Genomic DNA, 18,322 nt, shown 5'->3' on the forward strand with positions numbered 1-18,322 from the left:
TATGTACTGAGATGATAGGACGTCGGGGGGAGTTCTTTGTATGCGACACGGCTCGTTGTAAGGCATTCCTCACATAACTGTTCAGTGCAGCGGTAATAGTCTATGTGCGCAGTGTCTGTCCAGCCGGAGAGTGGCATCATGGCTGCTGACCTTCTGTACATTGGGCATTATACTTGCAGATTGTGATCTTTGATCCTTTATTAGCAATCTGTGTAATTCTCTGTTGTGACCCTCCCTTGTTATGGTGGATTTTGCCGCAGATGACATACTGCAGCCATCATACAATACAGCTGCACTATGTTTACAGCCACACAAAGCTGTGTGATCCCAAGACTTTGTTTATTGTTTTTTTTTTTGTTTTGTTTTTTTATCATCCAGTTGGCAAGAAGATGAACACACTGCGCACAGTTGTACATCTTTGGCCATGTTCACACGTTGCATTTTTTTATTGCAAATTTTAAGCTGCGTTTTACAGTACCAGCAAAAGCTATGGAGAAATGACCGATATTAATCCGAGTGTAGAATCCATCTCTGCAATGACATTCTATGGGTCCTTGAAAAAAAATTGGGTAGCACTCTGATACCATCTGTGTGCTGTCTGTTTTTTTTTTTTTTTAATGACTTGAGGGTCTGTTCACACAAGTGTATTATGGCACTCAGACCAATGGTATTGAATGAGACAGAGCTGATGAATGGTTTATTTTTTTTTCTTCCTTTTACTGAATCTGTATGTGAAAACAAAATTCCCTCCATCAGCTTCAGATAGTGGACACACACTCTTAAAAATAAAGATGATGCAGTGCTGATTTAGCGTTGCTGTTTTTTAGTATTTTCATGCAGATAGGTGGCCAGGAGTGCCACAGTGCAGGGAACATTTAGAAGACCCAGCGCTGTAACCCCTTTTTTTTTTTTTCTTTTCTCTGAATTGGTGACCATAAAAAAATTAAACATCGGAGTGTGATCAAAAATTACCGGTAATTTTCCTCAAACTCATTGACTTGCATCATACTATAGGGAGGTATCACTCTAGGTGGTGGGATGCTAGGCGTTTGGCACAGGCGCTTCTGTTTTGCACATACAGGTCTGGTAGCTCACAGGGTTTGGTGTGTATGCCGATCTGAGAGCCTCCTGTGTCGTGTGTGTAGTTTCTTCATTCACATTCACCTGGAAAAGCAAATGCCCGCATATGATTTTGTTGGTGATATGAGAATCTGCTGCTCAGAAAAGCCAAGGTTTACCTCCTGAGTAGTGCCTGGGGTAAGGCTATCCTGGGCAGGTTGGGTGACTCCTATGGCTCGGTGATGCAAGTGTAGACCCAGCCTGCTAACCTAATTTCTCACTAATTATCGCCAGTCCTTTGTGTAAATCTGAGACCTGTAGCCAGAGATTTGGCACAGGGTAAAGGCCCCGTCACACAAGTTTTGTGACACAACAGCGATCTCACCAGCGACATTGCTGTGTGACAGCTATCAGCGACCGGCCCCCCTGCTGGTATCGCTGATCGCTCTGGGAAATCTCTGGACATTTCTTTCGTCGCTGTTCTCCCGCTGGCCAGCACGCATCGCTGTGTGTGACAGGCGGGAGACCAGCGATCAAATAAAAAAAAATAAAAAAAATGACTATTCTCACCTTCAGGCGTCCCGCGCAGCATTCCCGTCTCTCTCCACGCTCCGGTCCCAGTAATCCTTTGCAAGAATGACCGCGAGACTTCGAGAGCGGACGTCATCGTGGTAATTCTCGCAAAGTATTACTGGGACCGGAGCGTGGAGAGGTAGGATGGCTGCGCGGGACGTTGGAAGGTGAGAATAACAATATTTTTTATTTTAATTCTATTTTTTACAGGGATGGCAAGCGATGCCGGGCGCTCGGCATCGCTGTGCTGATCGCTGGTGAAGCTGTCTGTGTGACAGCTCCCCAGCGATCACATAGCGATTCACCAGCGATCCTGACACGTTGATATCGTTGTCGGGATCGCTGGTAAGTCGCTTAGTCTGACTGGGCCTTAAGGGCTCATACCCATATGTGAGAAAAAAAAGTTCCGATATCGTGACCAAAAACACGGGCGAGTGTCATGCGATTTTTCACGCCTAGCATCCGATTTACATCCAAGTGCAGTGCGATTGCAATGCGACTTTAACGTGAGCTTCTACTTACAGCAGGTCTGTCCTTTACACATTATTTTCAAACAAAATATTCGTCAACACTCTCGAACGAGCGAACACGCTAGATAGAAATATATATATATGTATATGCGTATGTTTATGTATGTAATACATCTGACGGGTTCTGTATAATCACTGCAGGAGCCGACAGGATAGAAGATATGGTCTACATACAGTAAAGACAAATGAAATAGGTAGATATATAGATGTCAGTGACAAATACAATTAGTACAGTGTGTGCAAATTACTGGATGTGTTTAATTAATAAACGATTATTTTTCTGAAAAAAATGGCATGGCTCCCGTGCAATTTTTGTAATCAGCAGAAGGTAAGCCGATGTTTATAGCCTGGGAAGGGGGTAATACCCATGGAGCTTCCCAGGCTATTAATATCAGCTCACAACTGTATACTTAGGCTTTACTGGCTATTAAATTGGGTGACCCCCCCCCCGCCCAAAAAATGACTTGGGGTCCCCCTATAATTAATGACCAGCAAGGCTATGCAGACAGCTGTGGGCTGATATTAATAGCCATGGATACTGTCCCCCCCCCCCCACACCGGCTATCAACATTAGCTCTTAACGGCCTCAGAAAAGGCGTATCTCTAAGAGGCGCCAATTCTGGTACTTAGCCTTGATCTTCCCACTTGCCCTGTAGCGGTGGCAAGTGGGGTAATAGTTGTGGGAGTTGATGTCACATTTGTGACGTTAAGCCCTTAGGTTAGTAATGGAGAGGTGTCAATAAGACGCCCCTATTACTAACACCATAGTCAAATTGTAAAGAAAATTCAGACACCTGGGAAAAAAATAATTTAATTGAAAGAAGGACACAGACTCATTTTTAATATTCTTAATTAAACCATACTTAGGACCTATTCCCTGATGCCCTTGATCTGTAATAAAATTAAAATAATAAACCAACAATATACCTATCCGTCGTTGTCCCACGCCGTAGTTCATATCTGGGGGAGAAATAGTTTTCAGCCTGGACGGTGCAAAGATGCGACCGTCCGGCTGAAAACCATTGGTGAATGAGGAGATGCTGCGAGCGGAGCTTCAGTGACTAGCGGTAACGTCACTGAGTCTGTGCTCCTTCACAGCCTGAAGCTCAAGCTCACAGCAGATCACCGTAAGGCTAAGTGCACACGTAGCAGAAAATTTCTGCTGGAAAACCTGACTCCCTTCCCAGAAACCGCGCGTTTTTTCTGCGTGTTATCTGTGTGTTTTTACCGCATTTTTTGTGCGGTTTTTATGCGTTTTTTTTCTGCGCGTTTTCTAAACGCATAGAAATAACCAGAAACGCGGAAAAATCTGCGAAATTAATGAGCGTGCTGCGTTTTTTTTACCGCAATGAGGTTTTTTTCGCGGTAAACGCATCAATGTGCACAAAAAGTGGAAAATGTATAGAAATGAATGGGAAGCTTATTTTTCGCGGTTTTAAAGCTGATTTATAGGAAAATCCGCGGTAAAAACTGTGAAATAGACGCTACGTGTGAACACAGCCTAAGAGAATTTGTGGCGATCCCCTGGGTCAGGCTAGATGATCAGCACTGCCAGCAGATACCCATCTATGGAGGTTTAAAAGTGTTTTTCTAAAAAAAAAAAAAAAAAATCTTTTTGAGAGCATAAACTATAAGACCCTTTTTATATTTCTCTGTTGGTTCTACACTATGTACAATCTTCTCACCAGACAGGTATCATCTTAGAAAATGACATGGAACAGTAAACATTGTTTGATTCTCTTCCTGCTGACAAGTCTAGATGGAAGTTGTTTTGTTTCTTTACCTGGTTCACATAAAGCTCGTTTTTCCCTTCAGTTCTGATATGGTGGTGAGTTATTGCCCTCACTCAATTTTGCATTCAAGTTGGCAGCAGCTTTGGGGATGTTGTGGTATGTTTTCAGTGATTGCTATTGCCTATCTTGTTTCCTGAGCAATGAATGCTACTGAGGTCACGTTGACACGGGTGGGATTCTTCAGGTGTTGGTCCACTATCACATGGGTAATGGTCCATGATCCAGACACCAGCTGCAGGACCCAAAATCAGCAACCTCATGGGCATAAGAGGCTGCCATGATCCAGTCCATTCATCACCGTCCGTACTCTGGTCACCGCATTCAGTCTTGCACTTAGATCCCATTCTTAAAGAATTCTCTGTTTCGCCGTGGGTGGATGTGAATGGCTTACCCTGGAAGCAACTCAGAAAACATGCCTGTAGCGCAGACTGTCCTGGCATACAAATGAGTGCTAGTATACCCATTAAACGGGACTCTATGTACTAATTCTACGACGTTTTTAGGGCTCAGTATGTCTGATCAGTGCTGGTCAGTACTGCATTATTCCTATATTAATGGTAGCTGTAACCACACACCGAGGCTGATAGTGTGTGTGATGCATGTCACGTGCAAGGTTAAACCTGACATTTCCTGCTGTGTGGGGTCCACATGTCCTGATGCAGTTTCTGTCAGATCATGTGAGAAGGAACAAGCGCTTGTTTTGTCTGTACATAGAGCGAACGCCTAACCTTGCTTTACTGCTATTGTTTGTGTAGCCAGACCTGGTGGTGTGATCTGTTGTCCTGGGCATGGGTGGGTGACTGGTATCCCGTGTGGTTAGTGGTTGTAATAGATGTGTTCATTTGAGAGATGAATAGTGATTATGTAACATGGATGTGACTGATGTGTATGGCTATTGTCTTATCATAGCCCATACTGAGGTTAGGATCTGTCCGTAGACTGTAGACTAAAGTGTGGGCCATGCTGGAGTAATATTGTTGCTATGAACTCTCATTTGATTTGAAAACCAAACCTCTTTTGTCTTTCGGCCGGTGACATTAATCATTTATGGCCTGTTAGTTGATAGCAGGTAATAAGTACTAAAATGTGTATGTCTGCACCATTAAACTAGTGTTCTCCAGGCGATCATCCACTCGGTGTTCGCTCCACCATCAGCCTACACTGTTACTTGTGCTGCCTTTATAAAAGAGATGAAAATCCTGTGATCTGCCGAATGCCGTTAAAGTTAAACACCCCCTCACCCCTCAAAAATATGACGTAATTGTCTTTTTTTCATTTTATATCGCCTAAATTCTTCCAGTTCTATTGTAGATCTACATGGTAAAGTGAATGGTGTCATGCCAGTACTACAACTTGTACCGCAGCTTCCCCTCCACTAATATGGCTGTTTGATGCAAAAGTATAAAAAAAAAAAAAAAAAAAAAATACCGTATTTTTCGCTTTGTAAGACGCAATTTTTTCCCCCCCAAATTTGGGGGGAAAATAGGGGTGCGTCTTACAATGCAAATGCACCTTTTATTGTGCCACCGCGCTGGGTCCCTCGGGTGCTGCCGCCACCGCACTGTGTCCCGTGCTGCGTTGGGGGCTCTGCCGTTCCATCCATGCCTGTGCGGTGGATTGCTTCCTGGAAAATGGCCGCCGTGCAAGCACAGATGGAGATCTCGGCATTGAAATCTCGGGAGATGAGATTTCAGTGCTGAAATCTCATCTCCCGAGATTACAGTGGGGTAGGTCTTGGAATGAGGAGAAGATAAACAGAAATAACAATTGGAAAATCAGGAGTGAAGGTGTTACGGAATGACTGACCATGATCATAATATAAAAATCACATTTTTTTATTAACCTATTATTCATAATAACAATTTTTGGTTCTTAGACAGTTCTTCTCTTTCTGTTCTCTGTTCTTAGTGTGGCACATACAGACACACAATGCAAAGATTGAGTCAACTTCTCCCCTTTTTATCTGGTTTCAGGTGTGATTTTCATATTGCCCACACCAGTTACTTGCCACATGTGAGTTTGTATGAGCATCACATGCTTGAAACAGTCGTTAATCCACATGTTAGGAAAGGTGGCAACAATTTTGTACACCCCATTTTTGGAGTTCAGTTTGAAATTATTTCCTATTTGCAGTTTTTCCCTCTGTGTTTTTGTGTTGTTCCAATACACACAAAGGAAATAAACGTGTATAACAAAACATGTGTATTTGCAATAATATTCTGGAAGAAATAATACATTTTCTGGAACAATTTCAAGGGTGCCAACACTAATTGCTATGACTGTATATAATCTAATAACGTTGAATGATGATGTGCTAGTCAATATATCATAAGCATAGTATGAAGTCGCCATACTCAGGGAAATATTACACGTTAGACAGTAAAAAGTATCCCATGGTGATAATGTGAAGTCCCATAGCTTACCCAGAGTCTTGTGCTGGTCCTTGTGCCTACAACCCCTTGGGTCCACGAGGTCCAACACAGGGATATGGGTAATCTATGGGACTTTGCTGCAGCATTTCAAAGAATAACATACTTTTAGGCTATGTTCACATGTTGGGTTTTGAGTGTTTTTTTTCTGCAGGCAAAACCTGCCCTCTTGGCAGTAAAGAAGCACCTTACAAAAAGCAGGTTTTGCTGTGTTTTTGTTGCATTGTTCTGATCTCAAAGTTCAGCTTTGCTTCCACCACCGAAGCATGAATACCACAGGTCACCGATGCAAGACATATCTAAAACCATAAAACTATTTCTGGAAAAAGGACAATTTGATAAAAATCTTTTTCCCCTAAATAATTTGATGTCTGAAAAAATAGTGACTATTTTTAGAAAAAGAAAATACACGAGTTCACGAAAAAATACACAATTACAAATGTAACAGCAGGGGGAGGTGAATTGGCCAGGAATAGTTTACCTAAGACATGGACAAAGCACTGAATTTGTAGGATACGGTTTACTTTCACTCCTTGGTCGGCCAATGTTTACTTTGCACTAACCACTTATTAAACTGTGCTAATCCGAACTGCCATAAACACCAAGGCATTATGGTTTAAAGGGAATCTGTCACCCCTTTTTTGAGATATCATATAATGATATCATTCAATTGTGTGTCACATAAGGATTCTCTTAGTACTTTTGCTTCCCCCTGACCCCGCACCTTTCATGCATAAATACCTTTTTTATATCGGTTCAGATGTATGTAAACTGTCACTGTCCGGTCCGATGGGCGGGGCTTATTCACCTGCTCCCCCCTCCCTGTCTTGCTCTATGCATTTCTTCTTGTGTAGAGCAAGACAGGGAGGGGGGGAGCAGTTGAATAAGCCCCGCCCATCGGACCGGACAGTGACAGTTTACATACATCTGAACCGATATAAAAAAGGTATTTATGGAAGAAAGGTGCGGTGTCAGGGGGAAGCAAAAGTACTAGGAGAATCCTTGTGACACACAATTGAATGATATCGTTATATGATATCTCAAAAAAGGGTGACAGATTCCCTTTAAACTTGCGAAAATCAGAAAAATAAGTGGGATTCACATACTGCTTTTTTTTTCATTAAAAATGCATCAAAACCTGATACCTGCGTTAGTCATTGCTTTGTATGAGTGAACAAACGTTGCAATAAAGCTAAAATAAGTGACATGCTGCAATTTTAAGAAACGCAGAAGTTTTCCTATTCAGTCAGGAAAAAACCAATGTGTGTGCATGAGATTTCTAAAATCTCATATATTTTGCTGGTACTGTAAAACGCAGCTTAAAATTTACGTAAATGCAACATGTGAACATACCCTTAAAGTCCTTCGGGGACCGAGCCACGCTGTGCACTAGTCATACAGGCGGGTCCCTGGCGGCTTCTCCCATCCACCGATGCTAACTGACAAACCTCTGCCTATATGTGCACATAGGCAAACTTGTTAGTCTCTGGCAGTGGACGGGGGAAGTATGTTCAGGATGTCTTGTCTCTGAAAAACCTCAGCATTTCAGAGTCAACATTCATATCTGGGACACGACAGCCAGTGGCTGATAAAGGTTCCTTATAGCTTGGGCAGCATGAATCAGACTAGAGGTTCACTTTAAGGATTTGCAGAAATTGGGTGTACCTGGAAATGCAGTATGCGACTTTGAGAACTTAGAATGTTGGTTCCTTTTTGCGCAGTTTCACACGACTGTGTTAGTTTGTAAGCCCTTAAGTTTCTTGCATGCTGCCCCTGTCAGATTGTTGTTGTTTTTTTTTTTTTTTTTTTTTTTTGCATGTATGTCAGTACACTGTGGAAGAGCGCTTCTTCTAAATGTGGACCATAATGTCTTTTTTTTTCTTTTTTTCCACACAAGCATCTCTCATCAGTTCGTTGTATTGTGAATGTGTAGCCTGGAGCAAAGCTTCATCAGCGGATGTTACTGACACTTGCATTCCTCTCTCTGCAGAAAGGAATTCCATGCAAACAGCAGTCAGAAGATTCTCTTTGGCCTTAAGACACCAGCTACGGCATGCAAGGAAATGAATGAACGAGGTACGGTATTTCGAGAGGTCATCTTTCAGGCTGTAAGTTCTCCCTATTACTATAATGCTGATATGTTAGTTTGGCAGAATGTAGTGGGTGTGATTTGCAGATGGCTGCACTCCTTACTGGCACTCTTTTACTGATGCAAGTTAATATGACATTACACAGAAGGGAAGGATGTAATTGCTGACTTTCTGGAATAAGAACAGAGGAGACAGTCCAGAAAGGTTATTTGAGTCAGACCTAAAAATCATGGTTTAATAAGCAAGAGTTATATTAAGCCATGCTATCTTCACAGGGAGGTCATTGAACTGCCCCCTGATAGGCTAATATCCTTGGTTTGGCCTATGTTGGTATAAAGCGTATGTGGACCTAAAGTTTCAGAATAACCTACAGATGTCAATATAACAGCTTGTCAATTCGACTGATCAATAAGTACAACACATTTCAACCCTCAATTCAGCAGGGTCTTCATCAATTACAATAAATGATAAGCAGCACAGCAAGTACTGTCAAAAGTTGAAACAAAGTTCAGAAGGCATGGGTAGCTAATTTTATCTGTTTTTATAGTCCTTTTTAGGATTCTGTTATAAGTCTGTATATATAAACTCCTCAACATTGAAATTGCAACACCAAGTAGTGGTATAAAAAAATTATAGGCAGGATAGACATTGATATGCAAGTGATACAAATGTGGGAGCAGTTTTCAAAACATCTGTTTATTCAGTGCACAAACATACATGCATTTACTTGGCATGCTATCAGTGAGATTATTATTGGTTGTGTGGGGATTATTCTTCCATGCTGAATGCATTTGGTTACTCTAATCATCAAGATCCACTGCTGCCAGCTCCCTTTGCAGTTCCCAGATATGCTTGATAGCAGACAAGTCTGGAGACGCTGCATGCCATGGTATTGTGTTTAGGCCAAAAAGGCTGATCACAGTAGCACTAGGAACATGTGGACTGGCGTTATGTTCACATGTCTGCGTTTTTTGCAGCGCAATCTTGATCCTAGTAGTCGTGGATCAAACTCTCGTTCCATGAAAATTTCGGATAGCTTACTGATGGCTTTCTGTTTCATCTGTGTGCTGTCTAATTTGAGGAGTAGCTTAAGAAACCTATGAGTTTGGAAATGTGTAAGTGAAGAAGGTGGCCTACAATTTTTAGTGGAATCTAAATAGTTAACGCAGTTTTTAATTGTGGTGTCCTGGATATTTCCACCAACAGAGATCTGTTTAATGTTTGTTTTGGATTTTGGATAAATTATGCTTTTAGGTTGCTCTCATTTCAGAACCTTTTGGTCCCTCACAATTTTTTCCACTCTGAAAACTTATTATTATTATTATTATTATTATTATTATTATTATTATTATATAGAATAATGATGTACAATTTTTCCCTTCTCCCATGACAGCATCACCTGAGAGAGGATATCCCCCCACCAGGACAGGAGACCTACTGAATAAAAAGGTGGTATCTCTCCTCTGCATCAGTTCAGTTTCCTGTCCTCATGGGAACATACAGATGAAGCGGTGGTACACTTACCCTGGAGGGTGTCCAGGAATGTAGGATGCCATCCGCGGGTGGACCGGGAGGTTGATGCAGCACCGTGCAGGCTGAAACCTCTTTGGTGAATGTCTCTTGGCCGACACACGTCCTGGGGCTGCGCGCTGGAGGTTGCAGGAGCGCCGGGACGCGCTTCCTGGTCTGCGTGCAGCCGGAGACTCTAAGGGAAGTTGGCGTGGCCTGGAGCTGAGTGCGCCGGAAAGCGAGGCCGCCCGGGTCTGCACATGTGCGGAATGCACAAGGATTTCTGGTGACGTAGTGCGCCGGGTACTTCAACGGCCATCAAGGTCTGCGCATGCGCAGGGCTAGAGGAATCCCTGCACACAACGCGCCGGATTTTAAAGCTCAGGAGATAAGGTGGGCAGGGCCATCCGTTATTTAAAGCAAAGTGCCCAGAAAGATGGTGGCTTATCCGGTAGCATCCGAATCATGGACGAGCTACAGCAGCCACAGCAGCAGCGTAGACAGACGCCACTGCAGCAGCAGCCGCTACTACCACCACTATCTTCTTCGCTGCAGTCTACACAGGAGCCTTTGAAGCGCCACCAGCAGCATCAGCAAGGGTGCAATGGCAATCGTACAAGCAGCAGGGCAGGTTATAAGCCCAGCACCAGGGGGAGATGTTCTTCGGAACCAGCTCTTCCTCCGTCTCGAGTACCGTAGATTGATCAGCTGAATGGTGAGTGATCTACGTGAAAGTGCACTGTATTAAAACAAGCCCCCCTTTCTCTGTGTATTCCTTCCAAGGCCCCTGAAGCGTAGTTCCAAGCAGAACAATAGGGAGTATCCCCTGGGCAAGGGGGATCTACCCAGTGCTTATAATAAGATACTCTGCGCTAGGTGTATACAGCAGACGATCTCTGAGGTGCAGGAGTCCTTAAAACACCTGATGGGGCAAAGGGAAGAGGGGAAGCTAGAACCATTGTCGTCAGAGTCTGAAGGATCAGTAGAGTTCAAGGGGGAGAGTTCGGACCCAGCGGAGTCATCCTCCTTTTCCTCCTCCGATGAGGAAACGGGGGGGTAAGCCCTGCTTCGCAGCTGAGACTGGTTAGGACAATAAGGTCCACTATGGGCATAACTGATCCCAAGCCAACCAGGACAGTTCAGGACATTACGTTTGGGGGCTTGAGTCAAATGAAGAGGCGTTCCTTTCCGGACAATGAAAACATCAAAATACTCATTTAATAAGGAGTGGAAAAGGCCAGAAAGGAAAGGGCCATTACCATCTTTTTTGAAAAGGAAATTTTCTTTTGATGAGGAGGAGACGGGCATATGGGGGAAGACCCCAAAAATTGACGTCGCAGTTGCTAAGTCAGTAAAAAAAATCTACGTTGCCCTTTGAGGACCTTGGGACTCTAAGGGATCATTTGGATAAGAAGGCAGAGCTCTTCCTAAAGCAAGCCTGCAAGTCATTGGCAGGCTCGCTAAAGCCGGCGATAGCAGGAACCCGCACGGCAAGATCAATGATGGTGTGTCTACAGCAGGTTGGTGACCATCTAAGAGACAACTCCCCAAGAGAGAAGATCCTGGCTGATCTTTCGCTGTTGCAGGGAGCATCTTCCTTTTTAGCCGACACCTTGGCCAACTCTGTTAGGTTAGCGGTAAGATCAGCAATCCTCTCTAATACTGGCTGTAGAGAGCCCTATGGCTCAAAAGCTGGCCGGGTAATACCCAGTCTAAGGCTAGGCTATGCTCTATCCTGTGTGAAGGGAAATATCTTTTTGGTCAAGCTCTGGACGATATTCTCGATAAGGCAGCATACAAGAAAAAAGTTTCCCCAATGTGTCCTGTCCTCAGTTCAAAAGTTCCTTTCATAAGAGAAGGTGTAAGACTGGAGTGCTCCGGGAGTTGAACCCTCAGGACCGTGACGACGAACCTCCCTCGGGCGAGCTGGCCAGGTGTACCACCCCCTATACAGGGAGGGTAAGGGGCAGGCCCAGGGGAGACTATCGCTGCGGAAGCTGATACCTGGGAACAGCCGGAGGGAAACACAGGCCGGGAAAGTGCTGTCGGGCAGAGGGGAGAAGGCGACGACCACAGGGGAGACTGCTGTAGCCGCGGGGACGGAGGTTGACTGCAAGGGAGGTGGCAGGAACGGGCCCTGGGGAAGACTATGGAACAGACGAACACAAGCTGGCACGGTCTGGACCTAGAAGGGAACGCAGAGAGGTTACAGGTGGAGGACCAGCGGAGGCCAGGAGGGGTACAAAGCGCAGGAACAGAGGAAACGCAGGAGAACGTGAACCACAATTGATAATCAGGCTCAGAGCATGGGGTGAGACTGCCTGATATAGGGCACGCTGCAGGACTTCTGCGTCAGGGTGCACCAGCATCATGGAGGCCAAGGGATAGGGCTGCTCAGTCTGGGAGAGGCTTGCCTAGATGTGCACCTGCGTACCTGACGGGCAGAGACCGGCTGCAGGACAGGAAGGGAGGAGGCTGATTGACAGGCGCCTACAGTGGGGGCGGGCCGGGAGAGCTGGAAAGCCCTGGGCGGCGCGGAGACACGGGAGGCTGCAGGAGCCGCCGACGCTGTGACAAGAGTAGCTGCGGCAGATGTGGCCAGAGCAGCGGCCGCAGGAGCAGGGACAGCGGGAGCCGCGACAGAGGCGGCCAGGGCAGAAGCCGCGGGGAGAGTGGGAGCCGTGGAACGGGAGGTAGGCGTGACAGAAGGTATAGCAGGAGTAGTCCCTCCAAGGAGCAGGGCGACTGGAGGGATAAGAAACTGAAGAGCAAGTGGTTTGGGGGTTCTTTGACGAGGACCTGAAAATCCTCTAAGTGATGGGTAGTCCCAAGTAGGAGGAAGGCTGTCCAACTACCAAACTGCCTGGGAGGAAATCTCGGCCAATGCCTTGATGCTCAAAATAATACGATCACGGCTGAGACTAGCGTTTACATCCACGCTTAGGCACAGCTTCAGTATCTCATCCCCCAGTTCCTGGAAAGAACAGGCCCTGGAAGCAGAAGTGTTGCTCCTACTTTAAAAGAGGGTGCTGGTGAATGTGCCTGTTCAGCAGCAGCGAAGGGGATTTTATACTCCCCTGTTTCTGATGAGGAAGCCCGACCAGTCGTCCAGGAATATTATCAGTCTGAAAAGCCTCACCAAGTTCCTGGTCTACAGACATTTCAAAATGGAGTCGATAAAAACAACGATAAAGATCTTGTTTCCGGGCTGTTATGAGTGTCTTGGATTTAAAGGATGCATACTACCATGTCCTCATTCATCAGGAAGACCAGCAATTCCTATGGGTAGCCATGTATGTGAACAGACAACTCGGACATTTCCATTACAGGGTGCTGCCCTTTGGTCTGTCCATGGCCCCAAGAATCTTCACCAAGATTGTCCTGGAAGTAACAGCGCATTTACAGGAATAAAATGTGTTAGTAGTGCCTTATCTGGACGATTTTTTAGTGATTAGCAGAAGAGAATACGAATGCAGTTCTCAACTAAATCACATCTGAGCCACCATGTCCAAGCTCGGTTGCATGATAAATATCAAAGTCAAGGCTGCAGCCCCTGAAGGTGCAATCCTTCTTAGGGCTTATTTTGGTCTCTGAGAAGCAGGTCTGTCTCCTACCAGAGAAAAAGAAACAGGATTATAGCCCTAGTGGCAGCGGTATTGGCCAACCCGGTCATGTCTCTGAGGAAAGCCATGTCCCTTTTAGGATCAATGACCTCATGCATTCCAGCAGTGCAGTGGGCCCAATGTCATTCCAGGGCTTTTCAGCAGGATGTCCTAGAGGGGGGAAAGGAATCTTGCAGGACGTCTAGAGGGAAAGAGTATGCTTTCCTAGGATGCAGTAGACTCTATGACCTGGTGGCTAGATCCAGGGTAACTATCTCGGGGCATGCCATGGTCACTCCAAATATTGGATGTGATCGTGACGAATGCAAGTGCGGAAGGATGGGGCACACATCTCAGGGGCCATATAATTCAGGGAATCTGGTCCGAGGCAGAAGCAGGTGGTTCCTCAAACTACAGGGAACTGCTAGCAATAAAGAACATAGTGATAGAATTCTTTCCCCATTTGAAAGGGAGCCACGTTCGAATAATGTCGGAAATTCGAACTTGCGTAACCTATATCAATCACCGGGGGGTACAAGATCCCGGCCCCTAATACGGCTAGCTTGGGAAATTCTCTAGGTTATGGAGAAACATCAGCAGATATTGGCCCTACACATAAAGGGGAAGGAGAAGGAGGAAGCGGATTTCCTCAGTCGGACAACCTTAAAACGGGGAATGGGAACTGGATCCATCTATCTTTCAACAGATTGTCAATCTTTGGGGACAACCAGAGAGAGACTTATTTGCCAAAAGGAAGACCGAGATCTTCTGTTCCCTGAACCCAAGAGAAAATCCATACGCGGTAGTCGCACTGCAGATCCCTTGGGATTTCTGACTGGCTTATGCATTTCCCCAGTTAATGTTGATCCCGGCAGTTCTGAGGAAGATTCGGGATGAAGGGAGCAGATGTCATCCTCATAGCTCATTTTTGGCCCAAGAGACCATGGTTCTCTTGGTTGAGGAGGATGTCATTGGCAGATCCCTGGATTCTATTATCAAGGAGCTTTACAACAAACCATTCTGATATAAAAACTATACCTTTATTAGGAGCCTCAACTGTAGACAAAACTACACAGGAAAACCACAACCAACCGTGTCACCTACTATAACCCTGCAACGGGGTCCTGATATCAAACTACCTAACAGCGGAGGCTGGCACCCTAAACATAATCGAGATTGGTGCCCCCGCTCAACGATGGCTGTACCCTAAAACTCCTATATAACCCTGGACTGGTGCAGCACGCAGTCACTCAGTTGAGCAGGAAAGGAGTGTATAAAAGTTGCCAATGAAGGTAGTTTAGTTGGGTAGGCAACAATAAAAAAAAAGTGACGTGCAAAACAAATGAGTACCCGACTATACCCTGTGACTGTAAGCCTTCCTGTCAGCGGAGGTTGGCACCCTACTCAGCGGAATGGCGCCTCTGCTCCACAACGGCTGACCCTCAAAAAACCCTGATATGGCTAACGATGATAATCTCGGGTAGCAAACCAGTATCTATGGAAGCCATCATTTATACCAATGGTCCATATATGACCCATGTGGTAGAAAAATTGTGAAATATAATAACAGTAAGAAAGGGGTACTCAAGGTTGGTGGTTGATAAGAAGAACCTCAACGCATTTCTCCTAATAATCCACAATGACACTAGACAGGAAAAAGATATTTCCAGACTCGGTATAATTAGGGCTACGCATGGCAACGTTTTGCAGTCGGTACACCCATCAGAAACCGGGGAAACAGTTTCTGCTCCCCAGTAACACGCAGACGTGTCACATTTGGTCTCAAAGGATGGTCATGTTGCAGGGGAACAGGTAATGCCTCTGCCATCACCCTGTGACCCTCCCCCCGCCAGAGATATGGAAACATAGTTTTAATTACTTTAACCCATTAACTCAGCCCACCAAATGAGGTCAGTAAGAGAGGAGTCCCTTGGTTCTGGGCAAAAGCATAAAGCTGAGACGCTCAATTGGGGAGGTGTCAGATGCCAGGAGAGCCAGCTAATATGCTGCGCAAAGAAACCATTTTCCTTGGGAAGGCCCTCCTCCCCTTTATTGACATGTCATATCTGTGACTGGGAGAGTAAGTTTCTTATTGTAATCCCTTTTATTTGTAACTTTTTGTACATACTGTATCTTGTCTCCTTTTGTAATATCTTTGATATTTTTTTAATTACTGACTATATTTTCTGGAGTAAACTTATCAATTTACTAGTTTCATTCATTTTGCTCTATGATCGAACCGACGTATCCTCTGCGTCAAATTGCGCTACCCTGTGGGTTGGTTCCTGATCTGATGTAGGCTTCAGTATCACACGAGGAACTGGTGGCAGCATAAGTGTCCTGGTGGTATTGGAGAAGCCTGGCAGTGACGGATCGGAGGTTTGTGTGTATTTCCTAACCGGAACTGAAAGTGGTAACAAAAGTTGTGGAGTTATATTTCTCCTGACAAATTAATATACATCCTCCGAAATATAAAATTCTTGACTATGTTTCTAAACGTTGTCTGCTGCATTATGTAACACTACGGCTTTTATAGACGTTGGGAAATTACTGTGGTAAAGCAAACTGTTTTTTGTGATGTGGTTTTTCTTCTTTCTTTCACATAGAAAAAAGCCATAAATCACCCGAGACTCTCTAAGTAAGTGGATATTGGAGCGGACCCTAATCCAGCGGCTGTTGAGTATCGTCCTGTAAGTTGACCTTGGTTTCTGTTTCCGTTATCATTGCTTTTGTAGAAAAACTTGTCGATATAATTGTATTCCAGTATCTAGTTGTTGTCCTTTACAACACATTATTCTGTAGTAATTTACCACCCTGGAGAGACACTACTGTACGTTGGAGGGTTGGCAAAGCAAGTATTGTGCGTCGGTTCTCTTGTGAGGCCGGGTCCACTTTGTTTTATCTGCACATCCATGGCTCGGTCAGAGCTGACTTCTGACGCCCTGGAAAACAGTGTTTAGGTGTATGTGCTGGTGGAGCCATTGACTGCAATTATGCAGATAGTCACTGTGTGCTTGGTCAAACATAATATTCATTTGTATCAGATGCAGACACAATCGGCCACATCTTGCCGGGCTCTAAGATGTAGTTGGCGGCATTTGCATCGTAACTGTCAATTGTCTGATCAGTGCTTTCTTCCGAATATTATTTGTTGTTTCTTTAGACGCAAGACTTGTCAGAGCCACTGACTTGAGGCTAAAACTCAGTGTGAACATACCCTAATGCATAGTATACGTGATGATACTCTTCTGGCATTGTCCAGTTGCCTCCAACTGTAAAGGCCCCTTTTTACATTTAGCGATGCACCAGCGATCCCGACAACGATATGACCCGGTCAGGATCGCTGGTGCATCACTAAATGGTCGCTAGTGAGCTGCCACACAGGCAGATCTCACAGCGATGCAGCAGCGATACAACGGTCGTTACTTACCATTCAGACGAGGCGATCCTGACGTCCTCCTGTCCGCGTCCACGCGTCGCTCGTCGGCGCCAGCAGGAAGCCCAGCAGGAAGCAGCCGACGAGAAATGGAGCTGCGCGATCAGCGACAGCCAGCGGGGGACCTGGTCGGAGGTAAGTATCACACATAACGATATCGCTAGCGATATCACTGCTGCGTCACCAAATCGGTGATGCTTTAGCGATATTGCTAGCGATATCGCTATGTGTAAAACCCCCTTAAGGGTGTGTGCACACGCTGTGGATTCTGCTGCGGATTTAGCAAAATCCGCAGGTCAAAAGACCTGTGGTTTATCTGCGGATTAGTCTGCGGTTTTGACTTGTCAATTCTTTCTGCGGATTAGAAACCACAGCAAATCCGCGCGGAAAAATCCGCCCTGTCTGCGCTGCGGTTTCCATTTCCCATAGGATATAATGGTACTGTACACCGCAGCAGAAACTGCTGTGGATCAGCAGGACCAAAACAGCTGCAGATCCGCAGCGTGTGCACACACCCTAACGCCTCATTCACAGGAGCTTCTCTCAGAAGCAGTCATGATCATGCCACAGTGACGACGATGCGCCAGGCCTACTAATCGGAAGATACATGGGGAATGTCAGCTGCTAGGTGGAGGCACGCCAGGCTCTGGTCCGGCAGCCTACCACCCGACATGACCACTGGATTAATGGCCCGTGAATATTTTTGTTCATCTCTAGCAGTGAGTAAACAAGGGTAGTTACTGGTGCTCTTCTTAGTTCTTGCTAACCTAATAGAGCAAGTAGCTCCACAGGGACAGAATGGGCTATCCCTTTATCAACTTTCACTGCTATTCTTTTTGGCCATTTTATCAGATTTGACATTATTTACTTTACGGGTAGTCCGTGATTGCACATTGAGTTGTCAAAGAGAAAAACTCAGTCTCAGTATATATTAACCTATTTACCCTCCGGGTGATTTAAAATTTTTTTTTCCTCCTTTTCTTCCAAGTTTTGATATTTCTGTAAATAGAGCTGTATGAGGGCTTGTCTTTTGTGGGACGAGTTGTACGGTACTTTTGAATGACATTTATTTTAACATATAGTGTACTGGGAAAAATATTTCAAATGAGGTAAAATTCCAAAAAAAATTGCAAATCCGTAATTTTTTTTGGGGGGGGGGGGGGGTTTATTTACCATGTTCACTATATGGTAAAACTGACCTGGCAATATGTTTCTCCTGGTGTGAATGAGTACGCAGCTACCAAAGCCAAAAGATAACAAACGTTATGTTTTTTTTTTTTTCCTAAGTGGTGAAGAAAATT

The 18,322-nt window shown here is 45.0% G+C and overlaps 1 protein-coding gene across 9 annotated transcripts in view; it reads left to right on the forward strand.

Annotated features, from left to right (window-relative positions):
* Positions 1-18,322, forward strand: part of FER (FER tyrosine kinase) — a 416,817-nt gene that overhangs the window by 10,180 nt on the left and 388,315 nt on the right. For 8 of the 9 annotated variants that reach the window (XM_073548350.1, XM_073548649.1, XM_073548684.1 and 5 more), the window contains exons 2-3: positions 8,375-8,460; positions 16,192-16,275. The gene's annotated coding sequence lies outside the window, so the exon portion shown is untranslated. Of the gene's footprint in view, positions 1-8,374; positions 8,493-16,191; positions 16,276-18,322 lie in introns of all 9 variants that reach the window. The other variant, XM_073548571.1, reaches the window with a different exon arrangement.

The sequence above is a fragment of the Dendrobates tinctorius genome, unplaced genomic scaffold, assembly GCF_039654945.1.
Source record: "Dendrobates tinctorius isolate UK_male_01 unplaced genomic scaffold, ASM3965494v1 ptg000003l, whole genome shotgun sequence".
NCBI lineage: Eukaryota > Metazoa > Chordata > Amphibia > Anura > Dendrobatidae > Dendrobates > Dendrobates tinctorius.